The sequence below is a fragment of the Rattus rattus genome, chromosome 9 (assembly GCF_011064425.1).
Source record: "Rattus rattus isolate New Zealand chromosome 9, Rrattus_CSIRO_v1, whole genome shotgun sequence".
Classification (NCBI taxonomy): Eukaryota; Metazoa; Chordata; class Mammalia; order Rodentia; family Muridae; genus Rattus; species Rattus rattus.
Window position 1 is genome coordinate 30,575,532 of NC_046162.1, and position 17,885 is coordinate 30,593,416.

Genomic DNA, 17,885 nt, shown 5'->3' on the forward strand with positions numbered 1-17,885 from the left:
ACAAGACGCCTGAAGACCCTCCCAAAAAGTGAAAAATCCAAGGGAACATTCCAGGATCTCATTACTCTCATGTAGAAAATGCAAATTCGGAGACACCTGCTTTGTCTTTTGTTTAAAAATCTCAGCCCTGTCCTCTGTGGAATGGATAACTATGTGGCTGAAGACTTTCAGAGAAAACAAGTTGACAAATGTAGACTTCTCTATGTGTCTCTAAAATACTGGGTCATACAGAATTTGATGGCCTGGGAATCTGCATCTGAACATGTGAACATCTGCATTTACATGTGAATGTAAATTCCACATGTTAGAAATCAAACAGAGCGGGGATACTACTTTGATGCTCTTCAGTGCTGAGGTGAACTTGCAATGCTTTAAGCCTCTTATTCTTACTAGTAATGTTTCTTTACTGATATACTAAAGGTTTCACTTAACTAAATTTTCTGAAAAATAAGCATCAAGAGTAATTCTACAATAGAAATGTGTGGTAGTATGTTTTCAAGACAGTCTGGGACGCTCAAGGTTGACTGCTCTAAGTATCATTTGATACTGAAGGCTCTACTTCAGTATCAAATGTCCATGAAGACATAGTGATGCTATACTACAGCATTCTTCTCTCCTGAACAATACCACAATGGCTTCATAGTGGCTTGGTTGGTTGGTTGGTTGGTTGGTTGGTTGGTTGGTTGGTTGGTTTGGTTTGGTTTGGTTTGTCTTTTTGTCCAGGCCATATTTATTCGCTATGAAGCATTTTTTCTTCATAACAACCCAGGGTTCTTTCACAAATACTTTATAACTTCCCATTTCCCCCCATGTTTTAAAACCTTAGCATTTCATTTTTCGTTCTGAGGAACAGACCTCTTCTACCAATCCGAATGGATTTGTCAGTTAAAAGCGCACACTGAGGGAGAATCGTTGAGAAGAAACCTCTCTAATCTGCAAAGTGACACCCATTATATTTGGTGAGCGTATCTCTTTTATCTACTCTTACTTACAAAACATTTCAGATTCCTATTTCTCACATTACAAGTTCTTTCAAGGAAAAACCATAGTCGACATGTTTAACCGACAATTAGAGTCCCATTTTATCCTGTCTTGGCTGAGGAAGGTTGGTTAACTGCCACCACCTGGAAGGCAAGACTCATCAAGGAAGCAGGGAAGATTAAATATCATAGTGGAAATAAAAGAAAGAAGTAGGGTGTAGAAAAGAGGGGGGAGGGGGGAAGGAAAGGAGGGGAGGAGGCCATGCCCTCTTAAGAAGCTATTTAAATGGTTTGGCACTTGGGGAAAATGTAAAAGCAAAATTAAACTAATAAAATAAAATAAAATGCAACATATACAATGTTGTAGAGCTAAAGTGTCATCGTCGTCTGCTGCTGAGAGGAGACACCAGGATCCATTGTCATTCTCACTACCACACATAGTGTCTCGTTAAATTGCTGCTTTGCTTCAAATGAGCAACAAACATTATTGAAAGGTGTGTTGGCTGCTGCCTTGAAAGAGACAGGAGGAAAGACCATCTGCTTGGAGGAAAAAAAAATGAATAAAGTTCAGACACACACGGCTTAATTAGTTTAAGGCAACAATATTAAACTTTATGATGGCTAATTTTATTGGCTGTTTAACAAGTTTAAATTAACATCTTCATTCTCTTCAGTGAAAATTAAAATATCAAAGCATATGTATTCCTTGTTACTTACATATAATTAAAGTAATAACCCTGGATTAACTATTATAGAAGCAATAAATGACCAACATTTAAGCCAAGAGGCAAGGGAGAGATGAGCAGAAGGTTTAGCCATAACAAAGTGGCTCTGTTATATTTTTTTTTTTTTTTAGCCAAGATTTCATTTTATACAGAAAACAGAAACCAAAAATACCAAAAGTAGCCTGAATCACTCAATTCAGAAAGTTGATGATGAGGAAACTTTTATAATGTTACACTTTATTTATTACATGTAAAAGAATATGAGTTATGAAGCAACCAGAAATATCTATTCGGATGTATGTTCAGTTTTTGTTTTGTTTATTGGCTTTGAGGTGGGGTTCTGTGTTGGTTTCAGAGTCTGAGACAGACTTCTGCTGTGGTCCTCTGAATTGCTATGATCACAGGGCTATACCACCTCTGGTACCTGGCAACCTTTGCTGTGTTTATACATCCCTGATGTTCATTCAAGGACCAAGTTCTCCGTTCACTTTCCAAACCCTGGGACATTTGGTTTTGCCATAAGAAAAGACCCCAGAAATGAATCACTTTCTAGTCCTTTCTCCCTTCTCGCTCTTTTATTTTTTCCACCCTGTTTATACTTCTTTGTGACCATTCACTCTTTTTCTTTATTTCTTTCTCTTTATCTGTCCAAGCTAAACCCATGATGGTACATTTAGCGATTATGAAAAGGAGAAAGGCAACAACGTTGTGATGGATATAAAGTAGTAACTTTAATCTGACATCGCCCAGTAGGCTAGTCTCCACATGACCCTACTACTTTAGCTTTTCATCCTTTTAGAGTACCTAAGTATTTCTAATTATTATTATTTTGTGTGTGTATGATATGAGTGCAAATAGATGTGTGCCATAACATGTACAGAAGCCAGAGGACAAGTTCTGAAGTTGGTTCTCTCCAACCTCCTTCATGTGAGTTCCAGGGAATCAGTAAGTTTGTCATTCTCAAAGTGCAAACACCTTTTACCAGCTAAGCAACTCACCTTCATCCCAATAGTTTGGTTTTTATTTTCAATATGGGAGAGAGAAAATACAGTTCCCACTTCAACAATCTATGCAGTGGGGTTTCCCATATTTAAGGAGATCTTAGGAATCAGGACATTGGGAGTACAACATATAACTTAGATTTGGGGAAGCTGTCTTTATCATCATGGTATTTCCCTGCTAGGTAAGTATACATCTCAATGGTGTTAATATAGAAACCCTACCTGGTTTGCTTTTCACCTTGTGACTCCTGTTGAAAACATCCCACTTCAAGCTTGTCTTTGGAATCAACAAAATCAATTCCAGAATCCAACTGAAAAAGGTTCTACCAGTTCTATCTTGCCTACAGGGTCCTCTTTGCATCATAGATGGCAGAAACTCCTTGATATCTTACCACGTTGATATGACTGTTCTGGATAAGGACCTTCTAACACACAGACCCTAACCCAGAAGTAATTAACTTTCATGCATCACACCTGTGGCTTTCAGCATGCGATTCTACCAGCCACTAATGTGGTCTCCATAGACTGTTTTGCAATGAATGAAGACACTTTAATTGCCACAAATGGATGAGTGCTCGTTGCTTGTACGTAGACGCCAAAAGATTAGCTTAACCTTGAAAAGTCACTGGACAGACAACTACAGCAAAGATGATGAAGCTCCAAATAGTCATCTGAAATTCAAATCTTATCTAGTACAAAATGGTACCCAGTCTTGATTTGGCTTTTACACACATTGTAAATGGTAACTATGTATCCCTTTTCACAGATTTCTATTTTTACTCTATACTCACGCTGTCCAAATATCTGTTAATCATGTATGATAATTTAATTTTCATTTAAGTTGATTGACATTAAATTATATTTAAAATTCAGCCCATAGTTGTACCAGATACATTGCAAGATGTAAATACGTCTAGTATTTATAGTCATAGTTAATGCCAACAGTTCTACTACATTGTTAACCTCTAGACATTATACTCTACCATAGCTGGAGACATATGTGTTATAGATACACATAGCTATCATGTAGTCAATGTTTAATAAATATCTTCATGAATTCTAGTGACTCTAACTATATGGGACATTAGAGCACATTAAAAAACAAGACTTCCTAAAACTCCTGTTCCACTATTGGCCATTACAAAAGGTTTTTGGTGTTGGAAGTCATGGTTATACTAAGTAGGAAAGAAACTTTAGAGACTGAAAGAAATAACAGGGTCATGTAAAAGAAAGTTAACTTCCCAGAGGCCTTTCCACAGTCTGAGTCTATCTTGGTGTAATGTTCAGTAAGTCCTGGGCATCAGCAATCACACTTAGGAAGGTACAGAGAATCTGCAGGTATAATGCATAACGTGCACCTCATCTGAAAAGTAATAGGTAAGTCAGGGCTAGTGAAAGTGGAGCAGAGAAGTCTCAAAGCATGTGAAGTAAAGACACAGCTTGAGAGCCAAGAGAACTGAGTTCAGGATCTTCTCCCATCACTTGCAAGTAAAGTAAAATAGGAGCGGGTTGGCATGTGCGCCTTTGAGCTCTAGGGTTTCAGACTCTTGATAAAAAGCTCTTATCTTCCTCACTGCTCCACTCTACTGTGATGAAGAAAGATGACATATTTGTCAGCACTAAAGAGAACAGTTTACAAATTGTCAGGAATCCTCTCCACCACCCTCCAAGAATTGTCCAATCTTTGCCACAAGTTCTTTAATGACCAGAAACTTTCCACACTGTGAGGCTCTCTCATCCATTCAAACTACTGTAACATGAATTTGCCATGACATAACTGAGAATTTGGATAATTCTTTACTTGGTAGGTATAGTAACCATAGAAATTAAACATTTATCTGCATTAAGCAAACATAATAGATCCCAAAAGCATATGCCTATCATCACCAATTAAACAACAAAATGATAGATAGATGAGTGATTATAGGTAGGTAGACAGACACACAGACAGACAGATGGATAGATATTTTCTTACATATTTCTTTTGCAGGTCCTCAAGAAAGTCAGTACTAACATGTCTATAATAGTCACTAGCCAACCTAAACTCCCTCCTTTCCTTGGAAATCATAAAGAGAACACTAAAAAATTATCAAGGTGAATTCTTTCAAGCAGGGTTTCTTTGCTCCTTCTCAGAACTTGTTCTGCCCTCCCCCTACTCTGTATCTTACAAATGTAGAACCACTGCTCACTGATTCTGGGTAGACTCACCCTATAAACAATACTGGATATTGAAGTAAAGGAGAAATGAGTGTTTATCCCTGTCTGTCTTGTGTAGTGTTTCATTTGTTAGAAAGAATATCTCAAATATGCCTCTCTCCAAAGTCCTTCTCTGGGCAGAGCAACCCTGCCATATTCTCATCCTGTTCTTGCGATTGGTATGTTTACGTTGGTAACTGCCCTACCTCCTCCTGTGGTTTCTCCAGGCTCCTTAAGCGTTCCCTTGTACATCATGCTTATGGTTGTTCTTGTATTTTCTCAAATTATTTGCACACTATATTATCATTTCTTCTGTTAAAATATATAGGCTGGCATTTATTCCCTTGATTGAAAAGTTAGACACAAAAGGTATGGTTTTGTTTTGTCTTCCCTAACTTTATGTCTAACAAAGGACTCTGGGGGTAATTTGAAGGAGGAACATATGCCTTTTTCCATTGTTTGTAAAGCCCTAAAGTAGTGATTCATGATTCTGTGGTTGATGTGATTTATGATAAAGTAGTGACATATGATTCTGTGTCATTGTCTATCTGCTAAAATATAAGTTTAGAAAAACTATTCAAGCATCAGCCATTTTCTTATCCACAGATACTTTTTAATGAAAAATGTTGCATATTTTGTCATAAAAGAAACTGATTGTCAGGTAGGATGATGCCAATGAAGACGGGAAGATGGAGGCTGAGCCTCAAAGGACCAGCATGGTTAGCTGATGTCTTTTTTCCCATTCCAATCAATCTGTAAATGTACGGGAGAAATTAAAAACACCTTGATCCCCAGATGTAACCATCATCTAATTCAATACATTGCTAAAGCAAATGCTTCAATTTCTAAATGGAATGAATTATACACAAAACTAATAGCTCTGTCTTAATATAGAAGGCTATAAAGCACATAGAAAGAATACATCAAGATGGGAGAGATACGTAGAAGAGTCAGAAAATACTCCAGAATCTATTGGGTTCTGTTTTGCTTTCCAGGACACTTTTCCATTTGCATTTTCTATGCATCTGCACATTGCTAATTAGGCAAAAAAGTGTCTTAGGGATCCTTCAAATTTAAGTCTCAGGAATTCACATAAACTTCTGCAAATATAGAAAATATAGGCAGAACATATTGCCTTGCAGAAGCAAGTCTATGAGTTCCATAAAGAGAAAATGCAGTCAGGTCTCAAAGGAAAGATGAGAACCAAACACAGGAGATCATGAGGCAGCAGGGGAATTCTCAGCCTATATCCATCTCTACTAACTGTGGGTTCAAAGCTGCTTCACCATTGTGTAAATGTGTCCTGGTCTTTCTTTGGGGATACTAGAAATGTTTCTCTTATATTCTTGACATCTATAATAGCCAGAGTTCAGTTGCTTCTAGCCTGGGGGTTACCAATGCTCTTTAAATTCTCCCTGTTAAGCACAGCAACTCTCTTGGATCCAACATGAGTCAGGTATCTGCTTCCAGTGATTTGGGTTTTATGCAGGCAAAGAAGGTTATATATTGTAGTAGCAGCATTGCACTGATTGCTCCTGTCTGCAAAATAATCATAAAAGACCAGCTGTTTTCAGTGGTGGGGATAACACCTCGGATGTAGCTCATCTCAGTAAAGTGGCTATGCAGAGGTGTGTTGATCTGAATTCAGATTCTCTGCTGCCACATAAAAGATGGGCACAGAGACATATGTCTCTAACCATAACATGGAGAAGGTGAAAGTTTTATCAGAATGAATTGGCCAGAGAGTCTAGGTGTTGATGAGCTCCCTGATTCTATAAGAGTTTTAAAATCTAACCCATTAAGAAAGACAACTGACATCAATCTTCAACCTCTACATCCATGCATAGCAGTGAGTGTACCCCTCCACACACACAAATGTTCACATGTTCATATGCACAAATGCATGAACTCAGGTGTACACACATACAAACATATGTAATGGATTCTATAATAACTGATATGTTGAATTATAAACTATTATTAGTTTTTACTAAAGAACTGAGCAAATATTATTAAACATGGCCACCTATATATTTGTTCTCTTTCACCAGCACACATATCTTTCTTTCTAAAGTCTGCAGCTGCTGTCATGAGTCCAGTAAGACTTAGCATCTACTGAACTACCTAAAGGACAGAACTTGAAATCAGTTTTGTTCGAGAACCAGAGAGCTCAGAGCCTTGTGCAAAACATACTGATTGAATAGTATAAAGCCCAGCAAAGCAACTTGACTTTTGAGAGCTATGGAGCCAGCAAGAAACTAATCTGTCTCTTACCTTTCATGCCCTTGGAAAAGGAAGCAGACAAGATTATGAAGTGGCTTCTTACTGTTGGAGGAAGAGCAGTTTAACCACTGCCCCTATGCCTGCTATTCACAATGTAAGAGACCTCTTATTTTCAAGTACAAATATGAAGTGTCTACTATTAAGTATTCCAACAACTAAATTTTAATTCTGGTTAGTCAACAGGAAACCAACATCCACCCTTTTTGCAAACAAGCAGCCAGAGCTGGGTGGGGTACACCCAAAGTCCTGGAAGAACAAAGAGGATCACGATGAGGAACAATAGGGAGAGGACACCCAGAGATTCAAGGGGTGAGGGAGACCTTTAAACTTAAATATGTGTTCCTTAGAGCAGAAATTTCAATGACATACTGAAGTTCAGAAAAACCGTTAACTACTGAAACCACATAGAAAGTGACCTAGATGGTACACTCACTCCAAAGACTATTGAAAAACATGAAAGCACGGTGGATGTCACCAAGGAAAATGCTAAGAGATGAGGAGGCAGACTCAAGACAATATAAAGGAGAAAGGGGGCAGGTAGAGAAGGGTATGAATAGGCATGGTCTGCCATGGCAGAGAGAAGAAAATATTTGTTCCTCTGAACTAAATGCCTGAACCTGTTGAGTAGGGTAATAAGTTCTAGCAGGATCTGAGGAGATAACACAATTCTGTATATGTTCTAGTAAAATCTCTGAAGCCTTTATTTAGAAAAGTACATAAATATTATAAACATTCAGACAAAAGAGAAAGTTTATTGTAAGAAAGTATAGATTGTGAGAATCAGCAAGTCAGTCCCAACCCAGAAGTCAAAAGACCACTTGGAAAAAACACTCAGAGGGGCTGCAGTTTAAGGACCTCCCACCTGCCAAGATGTGGCTCCTCAAGGAGAATTTTAAAAAAAAAGACACAGCATCAAAATTATATAGAGAGCAGGAGGATGTACTCTCTGTAAGTCCGAAGTGACAAAAGGTTATTTTTTTTTTTACGTATTCTGATCCAGCAACAAGCATGCCCATACTAATTTTTTTTAAAGGGAGGTAATATAATAAAAGATGGATAAAAGATAGAGCATTGAAAGGAAACGCTAGTTCAGACTTGCTGGGAGCTAGTAATCTCTAAGCTAAGAAAGGATTTAGGAAATACAGCAGACACCTGTATAGAAGATTAATTTTATTGAACTATCACAGAAAACATACTAATAAGAAGTAGAAGCAGGGATCGGAGTGGTACAGAAGGCAGAAGGAAATAAGGAAATAAAAGTAGTCTCAGGCCATTGTCCTTGGAGAAAGAAATAAGGAAAAATATTTTGTTTATAGCAACATTTTCTTCATGTAAAATAATGGTCAAGAAAAGTGTTTTTAAAATAGCAGAAAAAATGGCGAGTATGAAAAAGGCACCCATTGCTGGTCTAACTCGATCCACTGTCGCCTCTCTGGATCTGTTATCTTCTTAAAGTTTTGTCTGCCCCAACACTGAGCCTCTCTCTTCTGCAGTTACCTTGGATTCTAAGGATATGGAGAATGATCAATGAACATCTTTATAACCACAGATGGTAACTTCCCACATATAGAGGGAATTAAACAGAGTTGATTGCCACCTCCAATGACTGTAATCACCAGGATATAGGGTCTGCCTCCCAGGGCAAAATTGATCCTTTTGAACAGATCGGAGTGCTCTTCTCAAGTGGTTTCCAGAACTGTTTGCAAGACCAAGAGTGAATGATCAGTCAGACTCCCGGTCTTACCAAGATGTCACAGTATCAGTCACACACCAACTTCTCCTGTCTTCTCTTTTTAATAAAATCTCAAAGGCCTTATTTAACCTCTTAAAAATGAATTTGGGGTCACTGTGCCCCTCCATCTGTTCTTTCCAAGATAACTCTAAATTTTCATTTTTGGCCATTCATCTCATTAATTTTCATATTGAAACAGCACTGCACTTAATCTGTGGGAACTCACAGAGACAAGGTGCTTGCCCACACCCACCCACCAAGCTCTGGTATGAAATGAAACTGTTGGAATGAAACAGATCAATAGAAACTTCATGTTAGGAAGACAACTTTCATATATCAACCTGAATCTTTTTAATATAAGACATATATCCAGCAAACACTTGAATTCTTGTTTATTTAACATTTAAGAATAAAAGGTCCATCAGTGGATATACATAGAATGAAAGATGGCTCTGACCCTGGGACAATTACATTATATAAACTGCATCGATGAGCTGTCTTCTCATGAATAATAACTACCTTCATTATAGCAGATAAGCAATAAAATATAAATATCATGCAAGAGATAACCTGGGAGGGGGATAAGTCCTCATATGATTTCTCTCCATGGCTCTGAGCAAAATACATTTTGTGAAGCCTGATAAAATATTTTGTTTTCTCCTGGAACCATCAGGCAAGAGTTGCAGGAGGCAGACAAGGAACACACTTAGACCTTTTTATCAAAATCTTACTGTTCCCTTCACTCTTCCAAAATCATCTACTACACAGCTGTTTTCTGACATACCGAAGCCTATCCTTTCCCACAGACAGAGACAGAAACCTGACCCTAAGTAACACAACTAGTCCTGACATTAGAAAATAAACTGCCTAAAGAGGACAACTTGATAATATGCTTGGCTTATAGATGAACTTCTATATAACCTGGTTAAAAATAGCTTCAATATACATTACTTAGACATAGAAGTCTCAAAAGACTGCAAATAGAACATATGAAAATTCTATCATAGAAACCAGTTAGTATGTGTGGCATGGACTAGAAAATACATTTATTTTTCCAAAATTGAAAAAAAATCTTTAAATTAAAGGCCCTATCAAATCTTCTTAGGTAGAAGTTGCAAAGAGAGAAATGGATAAAGAGGAGTTTAAAAAATATTGTGGAAGTAACTTCATGCAACTAAATTTAAAACAAAATTTCTAAATAGGAAGATATAGGTTAAAAGGTGTCTGTTGATTAGTTAGTGGGAGATACTGTATATACTAAAATTAAAAAGACTTGCTATTTTCCACATTCTCAAGGCAAAAGCATGATATTTAGTATTTGAAACATTTTTAAGTTCTTTTTTTAAGTTTAATTATGTATCAAGTAAGTGGGGGGATAATCAGTGCAGGAAAAGTGTTGTGTGGAAATGGGCTACCTAAACGCTAGTCCTGCTTTCAACCTCTGGAGCCATCTCTACAGCCCCATGATACATTCTTGAGAAAATAAAGAATTGTGTGGAATATGAGCAGTGTATGTACTGGTGATAATACTGAAAACATACAGAGATGGGCTTGAGTGAAAGACACGCTCTTAAGTCTGTGAATCATCTCTGGTGTCCGCTGGCTTTCCCCACTGCTGTGTATGATCTCCTCCTACTTTGTAGGCTACCAATGAGCATCGCCAATAAAGGAAATGGTCAGTTATCTGACTCCATGGGTAATGACTTCCTAAGTTCCCTTGGGTTGATGACAATTATGACAACTCATTATTAGTTATAACTTCTATGTCTTCCTACTTTCAAAGGTGGCTTGTCATACCCAAGCCACAGAATAGAAATCACATTAATCATTAGGCTTATCTTAGATCATTTTTTTCAGCCCAAACCAATCCCTGCTTAAATGATAAAAGCCCAGAGATATTTGGCTACTCGTTTAAGGTCATAGGGAATTGAAGTCCAAATTAGAATCTGAGTTTTCTAAATTACAAAATAATGTGCAGTTCACTGTCACACATTTATCAAAAAACCTTTTACTAATGAAATAAAATTTGTACCTTTGCCCACTAGTGTAAAAATTTACTGAAATATAATGACAATTATAAAAATAGTTCTCCTCTATAAATTATCTGTGAATAGCCTGGTATATATTCAAAATGGGTTTAATTAAATATCCTTATCCTAATAAATAGTGTTCTAAAATTTTTATTTTATAATATAATAATGTTTAGGTTATTAATTAATGTAACATCCTGATGTTCTTTCTTTTCTACCAACCATTTTTAAGTGAAGAATAATGGCCATTTTTTTCTTCAGAAAGGACTATGAAGATTGCTTTAGATTTGTAACTGTTTTTGTGGAGATATTTTAAACAACAAATCATGATTTTCTTTATCCCATTCCTGTTGATAAACACTGTTTCTCTTGGTATTAATCTACTCATTTTGACTGCCTAATTCATGTATATTTTATCTTTTTATAACTTTAGGATACATAGTGCTCTCCTAGGTTATTTTTTGAATTCTAATATTGGTGATTGCTATTAAGCTTATGAATATTTGTAAAGAAGCAACCTCAGTGTTCAGTGGTTTTCTATCAAAACTTGTTTTCCCTTTAAATGATTTCTCGCCTTACAATTATACATTCCTAATGCCTATTTTCTGTTTTTCCCATTTAATTAAGGTGAAAGCTTAGATAAATGCCACTTAATTGACTACTCCTTTTGAATATAAATTTTAATCCCCAGATTTCCCTTATTCACTGCTTTAACTGCATCCTGCAAATTCCAGTATCACCTCTTCACTGAAACCTACGTCAAAGCATGTTTAATTAGCATTGTGATACCATTTTCAGACAGACTAAGTAGAAAATAATATTCAATTTCTAAGTAACTTCTGACTTTTTTTCTAGTTGACATCTGGGTTAAGCGCCTACATCTTCATAATCATATTATAATATGAATAATTTTAAACTTTTGATATTTGCTGAGGTTTGCTTTATAAACTAATATGGTCATTTTTGCTAATGATCTGAATGCAAGTGTCATGGCTCTCAGGGTTGGGTACAGTCTCCTGGAAAATATATACAAGGAGTCTGTTAAGTATGTTTTACGAATTTTCACCATATGACTTGCTTTAGAGAACATACCTTAGAGAAGGTATGGTCACTCACTATAACCATGGAATTCTCACTTGTTTTCATTTGATTCTTTAAATATTTTAAAACAATGATACTAGTGCTATATAGCCAGCACAGGATTTGATCTGCTTTACTTTGTGTACCCCTCCTGTTATGTAGAGATCACTTCCAGTGGAAACATCCCTCCCCAAAGGAGGAAAGAAGCTCCTTCAGAATCAGGAATTAAGTGAAAACGGAAAGACTTCATGAGGAAATGAAAGTGACCAGAATCAAAAAGATCCTGAAACCTTTAACATTCAGAGATTCCCTCCCCAGCATTGTAGAAGCACTCATAATTACCAGGTAGAGGAGAGACTTCCCGGAAGTCACAGAAGCAATGACATGGAGAGATGTCACTAAAAACTAAGGTAGAGATGTAGCCACTATGCAGCTGCTTTTGAGTCACCCTTGGTCCTACAAGTAGCACCTCCCTATACCCTGTATATAATGCAATCAATTCTCTGGCTCAGTATGATAGACTTGGCAGTATCATTTCTTTGGTCTGTTGCTCATGTCTTTTCTCAAACAAATGGATGTTAGTTCATGTCTTCTTAGGAAAAAGTTACAAAACTCTACCTCTGTGAATGAGTTCCTTAGTTTAGAATCTATTTTTCTAATACTAATCAACTCCAAGAATTGTTTTTTGCTGATCAATTCAAAGGCTCGTTTTTCATTCTTTTACTATTTTCATGTCTATATATTCAGAGTGAGCCTGTACTAAGTGCATTTAGATAATCTTTAATATTCGCTGGCAATCCTAGTCATTTAATTACTCTTTCATTTGATGAAATTGTACTTTTAAAATCTATGATCAATGACATACTTGTACCTGAAATAAAATATTATCATTTATGCCCTACTGAACTTAGTTGTTCATATTTCCTCTCTCTTTTAGATTAATGAGGTATGATTTATTATTCCTTCTTTCATTAAGTTCTTTGAAGTAAATTATTTGCCAGTGTATTATTGGCTAGCCAAAAGTGTGCATAGTCTCCAGTAATTACACTCCAGAGCATCGTGTTTACCATGCTTTGACAGCATTACAGTGTGCAACATTTAACACAATATGAGGAATACATGTGCTACTGCTGCTACTGTATTTTTTAACATTAAAGCTATACTCAGTTTAGAGCCCCAAGAGTGTGGTTCTTAGTGCTTTGTAAGCCAAGAGTTGATATTTGGTCCCCAGATTTCCCACTTTTCGTTTTTATATTTCTTCTGCATCCTTCTTCTCTCCCTACATATTCTAGCACATGTGTGCCAGGGATATGCTTCTTAGTTTCCGTTAAGCTGAATTTGTGCTATCTTTATTTCCACCTGGTAAAGAATTACTTTCAGGTGTAATTCCATCATCTGACTTCCATCATTCCTATTAGGATGCTAGGGATCAGTTCTGCTGCCGCCAGATTGAAAATAATAACTCATCTTTATATCTTGTTGTATACCCATCAAATGACTTTTATAAATTATTTCCGTTTGTGTTACCAGTTTCACCATGATTTAGTATTGTATTTATTCTTTATGCTACTCACAGAGCTTCTAGTATCTGTATATTGCACTCATAACCACTTTTTGACCATTGAATCTGTCACAACATCTCCCCTTTTCCTTCTAGAGCTCAGACAGCTGCCATACTAGATGTTTCCACTACGCTCTCCCTTGTGTTTATTCTCCTTCTCTGTATTGCATCTGTGTTCATTTTCTGTGCTCAGTCGCTCGGATTCTCTTGAGTGATCTCTCAGATCTTGATTGCTTCTGTTTTCAACTGTGTCTAACCTGCTCTTAAATATACTTGCTGATAAATGTAGGATGTTGTATTATGAAATTTGTTTGATTCTTTGAACACATTTTCTTTCCAGGTTGGAATATCCATGCTTTTTCCATGGTCACCACACAATCCTTCTATTTTTCCTTTCAGCCTTGAGACAAGGTCTCATACACTCTCTAGTCCAGGCTGAACCGTAACTCACAATGTAACCCAGACTGGGCCAAAATTGTAACAATGTTCCCTTCTCAGATTCTCTGCTACTGATGTGTACCATGGTGTCTAACTTCTCCATCTCTTTTTAACACATCAATCACACTCATTTTACAATTATATCATATGACTACATAATACAAATTTCTAGATTATTTCTCGATATAGACCATCAGTAAGTTTCTCCTGATATTTGTCAGTGTGTCTTTTGAGTGTCAGATACTGTTTTTTAAACCATCACAACTTCGGGTTATTTTATCCTCACTGAGAGCATTTCTCTGTTTTGCAGAACTGATCTCTTAAGCCCACATCTAGAAGGCTCTTCTTACAGCATAGCTCTACCTGGCTTTCAAATGAACCTCTGGTGCACTCATTTTACCCTGCAAGTCTTGAACACTAATCTTAGTAGTGTTTTTCACTTCTCCTTCCAGAAAACATTAGCTTATCTATTATTGTGTTGTTTTGTGTCCCCACATCTGTTATTCAGTGTCATATATCATCAAATAAGTTTGGGGGAAGCAGGATCTTGATGTCCATTTGTTTGCTTATTTATTTATTTCATGAGGCCACAAAGGTTGCCCAATTTTGTCTTTCCTCTAAAGATGCTGCCTGACTGGGCAGAGCCCTGGTCTCAGCTTCTCTCCCTACTCAAAGGCAAGAGAAGCTCTCGGGAATGATGAGGGAGAACTCATTAACTCAAACTTTTCTTAGTTTTTCTGACTCTGAAGTTTCAGCTATTCCTCTCTCTTCATGACTTAAAAAAAATATGGTGACACATTTAAGCAGATTTTTAACGTAATCGCCAAAAATTTGCAGTTGCTTTCAACAAGGCTATTACTCGCTCACAAACTACTGTTTCCCATTCAGAACCTCATTATATTTTTGTTCTTGATAAAATAAAAAAGTAATAAACTTCACCAGCTCCTCTAAGCTGACATAAAAGACAGATGAGCAAGTCTTACATCAAGTACCTGAGAATAGGTTTGCTTTGTGTGAAGGAATTTACAACGGTCTTAGAGATGTGGTAAAAATCAATGTAACGGCCTCCGTGCAGTTCTGCAGTCAGTATACACACCACAGTTTTCATATGACAGACACAGAGGAACAGGAGATGTGCCTGTTATTTCCTGGTCTACATCTCATGCATAGGCATGAAGGGGGAAATCTTCACCCCACAACGATTCTTTTTTTTTCTCCATCTTTATTAACTTGGGTATTTCTTATTTACATTTTGATTGTTATTCACTTTCCCAGTTTCCCTGCCAACATCCCCCTAGCTCCTCACACTCCCCTTCTCTATGGGTGTTCCCCTCCCCATCCTTCCCCCATTACCGCCCTACCCCCAACAATCACATTCACTGGGGGTTCAGTCTTGGCAGGACCAAGGGCTTCCCCTTCCACTGGTGCTCTTACTAGGCTATTCATTGCTACCTATGAGGTTGGAGCCGAGGGTCAGTCCATGTAAAGTCTTTGGGTAGTGGCTTAGTCCCTGGAAGCTCTGGTTGCTTGACATTGTTGTTCATATGGGGTCTCGAGCCCCTTCAAGCTCTTCCAGCCACAACAATTCTGTAATGCAATAAGGAGGTGAGGCAGTGAGATTCTGAGTTTAGGGGAGTTGCCCATTTCCAAGGGAGCCAGACACTGGTGTTTGTTCCTTTTTCTCCAGAACTCTATCATATCACTCAATTCAACTTTGTCATTTTCATGTATCCTTAGCATGTATTCCAGTGCTCTTATGCCTGTGATTTGTCACAGCTTTCGTGGTCACTTTGCATGTTCACAACTAAACAAAGATTCATGAACTGCTGCAACCTTCTGGAACACTAACCTTTCTACTGCCATCCAGAAACCAGACACGGAAGGAGAAGAACATAAAGTTATAATTCTCTTTCTGAGGTATATTCCTTAGAAACATATGCTAACCTAGGTGATGTTCCAATTTCTCCAGACATATGGTCTTCTTTATGTAATCAAGTATTCCCAGCTTGATAATACCTGAAGATCTATGGTAGAATCTTCGAGAGCTGGAAATTTCCAACTTACTACTAAGAACATAAAAGCAAAACTTTATTTGTGAGACTGAGTTTGGCTGGCTTTCTTCAATTTTTGTGGTAGTGGTGAGGTAAGAATAACAGAGTGTACATTTTCAGAAAATAGAAGCAAGATCCCTTGATCCTATCTCTCGAATTTATATCGCATACAAAAGGTATGACTTCAACGAGTTTCTACCCTCTAGCTGATAAGAAAGCAGGGTGTTTCTGATAAAAGTTATCATATAAAATTGGATACAGAACAATAATATCAATAATCAAGGGACCTAGGCATCAATGTACTTTTATTGACCACTCATTTAACGTCTGCAATACCTTCGATTTATTCATTCAGTGTAGGTTAACAATTCTTAACGTACTTAATGGCTTCATTGTAAGATCCAAATATCTTTTTTTTAAGTTTCAATATGTATTTATTAATTTTTTATCTGAATAATCTTTTTTTCATCTTTATTAAATTGGGTATTTCTTATTTACATTTCAACTGTTATTACCTTTCCCGGTTTCCACGCCAACATTCCCCTAACTCCTCCCTCTCCGCTTCTATATGAGTGTTCCCCTCTCCATCCTCCCCTACCTATGCAGTTGGAGCCCAGATATAGTTTTTGGGTAGTGGCTTAGTCCCTGGAAGCTCTGGTTGGTTGGCATTGTTGTTCATATGGGGTCTCGAGCCCCTTCAGCTCTTTCAATCCTTTCTCTGATTCCTTCAACGGGGGTCCCGTTCTCACTTCAGTGGTTTGCTGCTGGCATTCGCCTCTGTATTTGCTGTATTCTGGCTGTGTCTCTCAGGATCGATCTACATCCACCTCCTGTCGGTCTGCACTTCTTTGCTTCATCCATCTTGTCTAATTGGGTGGCTGTATATGTGTGGGCCACATGTGGGGCAGGCTCTGAATGGGCGTTTCTTTCAGCCTCTGTTCCAAATTTTGCCACCCTATCCCCTCCCAAGGGTCTTCTTGTTCCCTTTTAACGAGAAAATTTCCTGAATAAAACACCAATGGCTTATGCTCTAAGATCAAGAATCGACAAATGGGATCCCATAAAACTGCAAAGCTTCTGTAAGGCAAAGGACACTGTGGTTAGGACAAAACGGCAAGCAACAGATTGGGAAAGGATCTTCACCAATCCTACAACTGATAGAGGGCTCATATCCAAAATATACAAAGAACTCAAGAAGTTAGACCGCAGGGAGACAAATAACCCTATTAAAAATGGGGTTCAGAGCTAAACAAAGAATTCACAGCTGAGGAATGTCGAATGGCTGAGAAACACCTAAAGAAATGTTCAACATCTTTAGTCATAAGGGAAATGCAAATCAGAACAACCCTAAGATTCCTCCTCACATCAGTCAGAATGGCTAAAATCAAAAACTCCGGTGACAGCAGATGCTGGCAAGGATGTGTAGAAAGAAGAACACTCCTGCATTGTTGGTGGGATTGCAGACTGGTACAACCACTCTGGAAATCAGTCTGGAGGTTCCTCAGAAAATTGGACATTGCACTACCTGGGGACCCAGCTATACCTCTCTTGGGCATATACCCAAAAGATGCCCAACATATAACAAACACGTGCTCCACTATGTTCATAGTAGCCTTATTTATAATAGCCAGAAGCTGGAAAGAACCCAGATGCCCTTCAACAGAGGAATGGGTACAGAAAATGTGGTCCATCTACACAATCGAATATTACTCAGCTATCAAAAACAATGACTTTATGAAATTCATAGGCAAATGGATGGAACTGAAAAATATCATCCTGAGTGAGGTAACCCAATCACAGAAAAACAC

General features: G+C 37.6%; 1 protein-coding gene and 1 non-coding gene across 2 annotated transcripts in view; both read right to left on the minus strand.

The window, feature by feature from the left end:
- Sgcd (sarcoglycan delta) overlaps positions 1–17,885 on the minus strand; it is a 911,604-nt gene that overhangs the window by 834,254 nt on the left and 59,465 nt on the right. The window lies entirely within an intron of this gene.
- On the minus strand, positions 2,737–2,896 carry LOC116910744. Its single transcript, XR_004389257.1, has one exon. It is a non-coding gene; the product is annotated as a U1 spliceosomal RNA (small nuclear RNA).